Source organism: Elaeis guineensis, chromosome 1 (assembly GCF_000442705.2).
Source record: "Elaeis guineensis isolate ETL-2024a chromosome 1, EG11, whole genome shotgun sequence".
Taxonomy (NCBI): Eukaryota; Viridiplantae; Streptophyta; class Magnoliopsida; order Arecales; family Arecaceae; genus Elaeis; species Elaeis guineensis.
In genome coordinates, this window is record NC_025993.2 from 155835440 (window position 1) to 155843688 (window position 8249).

Sequence of the window (8249 nt, forward strand, 5' to 3'; positions counted from 1 at the left end):
ATTTTTTTCCTTCTTTCTCTCTCTAAAAATCTCTATGGATCTTCTATTAGGCCATCTTTTTTACTCCTAAGAATCTATGACCTTGAATCGATTTAGAGTCGAAGGGGGGATTTATTGGCCATCAAGTCAGTTATCTTTTTATATTATGTAATTTTATTATATATATGAAATAAAATTTAATGATGATTTAATATTTTAAAAGGTCTAGGATGATCGATGTAAGTGGATCTTATGCTCCTTATTTATTTTTAAATGATCATATTTTCATGCAAAGAATTGTTATCGATGAAATCATATTTTTCATAAATTAAGGATCAGCATATGTGAAGTCAAAAATTATATTTTATTATGAGCATTAATTTTATGAATATATTTTATAAAAATAGCATGATTATGAATCATGAATTTTATTGTTTCTTTCCATCTATGTATACTTATGTTTTAAGAAAAAGATATAAGGATTTCAAAGGCTCTCAGATAGCTATGAACGAATTTCTTCGGAAAGATCGACATCCGGAGCTAGCATCCACACGAAACATGATCTTGCCAGCGGGTATAAAATTGACATATGAATTAAGAACTCTGTCGATTAAGAAATATGACCCTGTCACGGGTATAATAGTGACCTTAGCACGAACATCTGTGAGTAATTTTTTTGAAACATGACACGAATACATGAAAGAAATAATTTATGATTCATGATTGTAAAATATACATAATTTATGCATGCATGATAAGCTTATAACTTATTTTATTATATGCTCTATAAAATATTTATTTTTATAATAATTGTTATTTGCTAAATGATGCATTATCATAGAAAATTTATACTTGATCCGGTAAGGAAGCGAAAGTCTACTTACTGAGCTAGTGTAGCTCATATTCTTTTTATTTTCTTTTTCATGTACAGAGAAATAAGGCTAGGACTGGTGAAAAAGGAATCCAGGATTGGAGATCAACAAAGCAAGCTTGAAAATTTTATACTAGAAATTCAGTTTATGTTTATGGATTGTAGCTATTATGAATTTTGAGGCTTGGATTATTTTTTTTTACCTTTGATTTAGATGCTCTGAACCAGTTTTGGTTTAATTAAATATTTGAATTGAACTTTATTATTATATTTATTTATGATGCACCTGTTATTATATTTAAGAAGATGAATTTGACTTCGTGTTATCGTGGGCCCCATCCCTCGGTAGCATGATCGTGTTATGTCCCAGATTTGTAGCGTGACACCCACGATCACATATCGAAGTAAGTGGGATCCACATGTCTAACCGTTACAAATGATTACCAACAACAATCTATGAATGGAGGTAAATGAACAGCATTTGGGAAGGACTCTTTTTGAGCTAATGCTCTGCTTTTCTAAATATTCATCTGCTGTTCACTACTTTTCACTGACTTAAGCATTGGAGGATCCCTGCCGGACATAATTCTGATCAGTGTGAACCTTATTTTGCAGGTACTTTTCACCGACAATAGGTGCAATAGAGGATTGGCCGCAATAGATTGGTGCATCAGGTAGGGAGAGATTACGAGAAACTATGATAAAAATTAGAGCTCAAAATAACTCTACAAGATCTGCGAGGCAATCTTTCCATCAGAAAGATCTCCCTCCCCCACCTCCATTGGCAGAGCCCAGCTCTTTACGTCTTGTAATCACTATGAATGTATAAATTACTGCATTAATGCAGTAAATGAAGGTGTTGATAGAGACGGTATACAGTCTCTAACAATAGCAGACACAGCAACAACAGCAGCCGCTGGTAGAGGAGCCAGTGGCGCATTCAGTGCCATCCAGGTGCAGCCGCTGTCCTCCACGGCACTCATCCTCTTCATCTCCAGAACGATGACCGTCTCGACGTTCTCATCGAGTCGAGCGATCACTTTCTCAGCACTGTCATCATGTCGCTCATCATTCATGACGATCTCCCTCTCCTTCCCATATACATAGCATCAAGAAGGAGAAGAGGTCGTGTGTACTTTCTGCTTCTCCATCCTCAAGTTCTTCAGGGGATTCTATCTCTGAATTTTTTTAGCAACAGCGGCTCGATGACTATGAGCATAAATTTAAGGAGATCGACCACCAACTTATCCGACTCCAGGTGGAAGGTCGAAAGTCCTCCAACGATCTCGACTTTCACATTGCCCAATCTCTCTCTCAGCATATCTTGGACAAGCCGATCTCATCTTGATTCAAGATGTCGCAGATGGAGCCATATGATGGCTCCATCGACTCAATTGATCTTTTAGAGAGTTACAAAACTCTCATGATGATCCAAGAGGTGATCGATGTCCTCTTATGCATTGACTTTCTGACAATTATTTGAAAGACTGCTCGAGCATGATATTTTGGGCTTTAGTCAGAGAGCATAACTTCTTTTGAGTAGCTCGAACATTTGTTCGTGATCCATTTTAGCACTAGCCAAAAGCAACTGCGGACATCAGATAGTCTCTTCTTCATCAAGCAAGGTGAGACAGAGACATTGAGAGACTTTGTGACTTGCTTTAACAGGTCACATTTAAGATCAGGAACTTAAATGAAGATATGATCATTTTGACCATGGAAAGAGGTCTGAAGAGATCTAAATTTATCCATTCTCTGGATAAAATTCTTCCTCAGACCTATGCTAAACTTTTGGAGCGTGCATATAAGTATATTCGCACGGACGAAGGTACTTCTGACCGGCACCAAATAAAAGAAAAAGGTCAGAAAAAGAAACCAAAGAAAAGTGAAGCTCTGACCAAATCAAGTCGGTCAACAATCAATAAAGAAGCTTCATCCCATCGATGGAGTCCAAGGCCGAATAACTATGGCATTAGGCATGACTCCTATACTCCTCTTTTTGCTTCTCGTGCATAGATTTTAATGGAGATCGAAGGAGAAGAGTATCTTCAACATCCTCCATTGATGAAAGCGCTACCGAGGAGTTGCGACAAAAAAAGTATTATCATTTTTATTGTGATTATGGTCATGATATCGAATAATATATTTAACTCAGGGATGAAATAGAGATCATGATCCGATGTGGCTATCTCGAAAAGTTCCGATGAGATCGTCCGACTTAACCTTCCACCAACCTCAGCCACAAGTTGAGGAAATAATCATTAATTGGCTAATGGAGGGAGTGATCAACATGATTTCTGGACGATCGAAGGATTGGGGGTAACTTCTGAAGAAGAGTCGACAAAAAAATGATGACTTCACAATGTAATCTCTTTTTCGAAAGATGATGTTCGAAGAATACAAACCCTCCATGATGATGTTATTGTCATTTCAATAATGATAGCAAATTATGATATAAAAAGAATTCTAATCGATAATAAAAGTTCTACTGATATTTTTTTTTACTCGACTTTCTTTCGAATACAACTACCGACTGAACGACTCAGAAGAGTCTCAAAATTATTAGTCGGTTTTATTGGAGATACAGTTACCATGGAAGAAAAAATTACTCTTCCACTAACTATGAGAATAAATTCATAATAAAATATCATTCTCTTGATATTCACAGTCGTTCGAGTTTCTTCGGCTTACAATGCCATATTTGGACGATTAGGACTCAATACCTTTAAAGTGATAGTATTAACATATCATTTGTTGATCTGATTTCTAATAAAAAATGGAGTTGGAAAAATATGTGAAGATCAACAACTTGCTCGACATTGCTTCATGATCTCTACAAAGAATAATCAATCTGAAGACTCTTTGTCTACTGATAAATTGGACCAAAGAGAAAATGAAGAAATAGGAGAATCAGCCGAGCAACTGATTTCTATCCCATTGAGAGAAGATAATCCTGAGAAGATAGTTTAAATTGGATCATAATTGTCTGATCCAGAATGACAACAACTGGTGAATCTATTAAAAGCAAATATTGATATTTTTGCTCGATCGGCAATCGATATGTCAGAAATTTTTTTAAAAGTAATAACTCACTGATTGAATATTGATCCTAAAGTTAGATTGGTGAGGCAGAAGAAAAGACATTTTGCTCCTAAAAGGCAGAGGTCATCGATGAAGAAGTCGACAAGCTCCTCGCGGTTGGCTTCATTAGAAAAACTAATTATCCCGATTGGCTCGTCAATATAGTGATGGTGAGAAAAATTAATGAAAAATTAATGATCCAGCATCGGTCGTTGCTCTCTTCTTGACAGCATATTGACGAATGTCAGTAGCTGAGACTCATACTATCGATCGTATAGCTACAATCAGAAGATCAAAGTTTAGTTACAAAGTTCAGAAATAAATAAAAAATAAAGCGACCAACTATGTTATACCTAAAGAAGTCACCGAACTAAGTCCGACATCATAGAGAGCTTGCTCCATCATTAGCTCTCGCTGCATTGGGACTTCCATATCTTTGAGTCGGAGAAAATCTTCCTGATCAATAATATGGACCCAACTATGTTCATTGGAGCCGGTTCTCGGATCGCTCCAGGACGAAAGAAAGCTCCAAGAAGATGAAGAAGAGATAAAAAGAAATTGATTCTTCCACCCATGAATGGATGATGAAAGATCGAAAATAAAAGACAGACCCTTCCTCAGGTTGAAAAATCACCAATCCTTGGCTTTTGGGTGAGGACGAAGGATGAAGAAGGCTCGAAAAAGAGAAGGACGAGAGTTGGTCAGAATGAGACGACACAACAAAATAAAACTAATAATTAGCCGAATGGAGTCGGGGCTAATTGAGTAGGACAAAGACGGTAATAATCAAGAAGATTTTGGACAAACTCTGAAATCAAAAATCGAAGACTGGTCTGAAGGTCCTCTACATAAAATACAACCTGATCCGAAGGAGGAGAATTCATTCGACTATTCAAACCAGGAGCAAAGAGCTGAAATTGCTTCGGAATATGATACTATTTTTAGAGTCGATCAATATTGGATCCAGATAAAGAAGAAATATCTATCTTCGGATCCGAAAGAGAATCATCGATCGGATTCTCCGATCAACTATCTTGAGAAGTTAAAGCCTTCGCTTTCTTACCCTTACTTACCATTGACAGATGGTAGAGAAACCTAGAAGAAAAAAGAAGAAAACCTAGAAGAAAGGAGTGAAAACTTAACTTGGAACTAGGAAACGACGTGAAGAACAAAGAAGGCTCTAAAAGCTCTCAGCACCCGAGGCGGAACCCTTTGTTGCAGGAGAGAATGACGAATGCAACAGTAGAAGATTCAAATGAAAATGATATTATACATATAGAATTTTTCAACGATCTGGATGAAGTTATTCAAATCAAGGCTTCTCCAGTTTTCGACGCGTGGCTACATCAAAATCAATCATTGATCGGATAGTTCGATGCACCTACCTTCAGATCACGTCACATCACCACCATCCATGTGAACGGCATAGAGCCAATGATATCTGGACACGTGGTCGAAATTGACTAATTAGAATCAAATCATTTAGATTTGTTGGATGCCAGACTATCTTCTCGAAATGACATCCCAATGATGATCTCATGGTTATCGAAACGACAAAACGGCTGGAGACCTTTCGTTTTTCGAAAAAATCATTAATGTCTGCAGTCGAACCGAGGTTCGAGACAATATGTGGCAATTTTCTTCATCCAACGTGTCAAACCACGTGCCAATCCACATGTCAGACGATCTTGGACTTAGGAGTGTGGGGCAACTGTTGGGGTAATTCAATCGACTCTTTGGATTTTGACTTTCAATCGGCCTGATAAGCACGAATCGCCGACTATCAATCAGTTGGCCGACCAACAGTCGACTATTCTCAACCATCCCTAGCAAATTCTGACTATGACGATTTAACTGATTTCAGACTGAAGACCATTCGCATATCAGAGTTGCCATCCGATGATCATTTGGACTTTTACAACTGCCGACATACGATTGATATATTCTGATTGCCGACATAGATTCGACGTATCAGAAACTGCTAGTGCAGAAAGCACATAATGGCCAGAACATGATCAGTGATGGGCATAATCGCCTATCTCATGATTATATAATGCTGAAATAAGTGGGATCTACGTATCTAACTGAATAATTAATAATAACTTATTTATAAAAAAATAAATAAATAGTATTTGAGAAGGATTTTTTTTTGAACTGATACATTATTTTTTTAAATATTTATCAGTTGTTCATCATTTTTTATTGATTTAAATATCAAAAAATTTTCATCAAATATAATTTTAATCAATATAAATTATATTTTATAAATATTTTTTATTTATAATAAATATGATAGGAGATTGATGGCAACAATTTTTTTTTCGTTTCTCGTTGCTTCTTTCAATTTTTTCGGAGCAAATTGAGAAGTGTCCCATGTCTCGGTTTTTGTTCATTATAGTGACGCAACATGGTATGCCAGCTTCAGGATCGAGGCGGTTCACCCTTTAGTCTGTCGATAATTGGCTCTAAGGCCATGGCCTCGATCCGGTGGGCCCATGGAGGAGAGATATTATTAGAAGGGAGTTTACCTGGGGATGTGTTCTAAGATGAGCTCACTCGATACTGTGGAGACTGCCCGGTACCTTAGTACCTCTTGTAGGACTTCATGAAATATATGTACTTGGTCAACGGTAGCAAAGAACTGTTGCACCTCAAAGCCTATAAATTTGATTCTGAAACCTACTGGTGTTGTGTAAAGTAGCTGGGGGACTCACGGAGTCTATAGCAAGTAATTTTGGAATTATTTCTCTCCATATCTCAGTCAGCAAGCTTAAGGGCCCTTAAATTTGTCGGTACCACACCACACCATCTTTGAGGTCTCCAACCTCCAAAGTGTTTTTTCTTAGGCAGGTTTCAACTGCGTCACAGTGAGTTTGTCGCTTGTGCAATAATGCACCTAGACAACTTACCCTACCGTTTGAGATTCTTAGTAAATATACTGATTGACGAGTAAATTGCATCCCACGTCTCTTCTCTCAAACACGTCGCCGCCAAACAAGAACAAGCACATAGTTTCCCAGTGCTTCACGTGAACTGTGGACTTTGCAAAGAAAATGCATGTATGCTACGCACCCTCAAGCCTTCTGCATCTCAAGGGGAAGGAATATGCTATTGAACCACGACAGCGAAACGATAATTTTACAACTATCAGAATAATAAAATAATTTAAAAAATTTTATATTTTAAAAAATTATAAATATCAATAGTCAAATCGAAATTCGAAACAGCATATGATAATTTTCTTCATCCAATATGATAGACCACATGATAATATATATGTCAGACCATTTTGAACTTGAAAGTGGGGGATAATTATTGGGACAAATCAATCAACTTCCGACTTCGACTCTACAACGGTCTTATGAACATAATACTCCGACTAACAATCAATTGATCAACCGACAGTCGGTTATTATCAACCAACAACGGACAACTTGATTAATCTCCAACTGAAGATCATCAGCATATCAGAATTACCGGCCGATACTCATTCGGATCTCCACGACTGTCGATCTAGTACAGTTACCGACATATAGTCGACTTATCTTTCCACGATCACATAAGGTCGGAATGTGTAGAACCTATATATCTAACTGTTATAAACGGTTATCAAATACGTGTCACGGTCATTGGTGGGTATAAACAGCTCATTACTTCATGATTATGATCCGATAATTTAGTATCATAAAAAACGAAATCATGTGCTCGACGGTTACATCTGAATTATCTATAAAAAGGAAGTAAACGAACAGCATTGATAAGATAATTCTGGGTTGAAACTCTGTCAATTCAAATATTCTTCATCTGCTTTTCACTACTTTTTATTGACTTAAGCATCAGAGGATCCCACCGAACATAATTTCTACCAGTGAGAATTTTTTTTGCAGATATTTTTTTCCGACAATGGGCGCAATAAAAAATTAACCGCAACGATAAGATAGAATACTTGGCACTTCTTAGGCCTAACTCATCAACTTTTTTAAAAATACCGTCCACGAGAACCTAGAAAAGCTGAAGTTATAAGTGATCTTCTCTATCATTCTTATATCTACTTGAAGGAACCAAAGTTAATATTCTGCAGACTTTTGAGACTTTAGATTTTCTCGTGCCTATCTACTTTTTTTTTTTAAGGAAAAAAAAAATGGAAACACAAGGAACCGAAACATGTATTTGATAGTCAATTGTTTATATTGGTAGTCCCCACTACCGTTGGAAAAGCATGTATGAGTAGCCATTTGCCAGAGAGGCATATATCGTTGCATATGGAAATACGGAAGGTAGTGATACCTTTGTTTCTTTCGCAAAAGTAGACTTAATC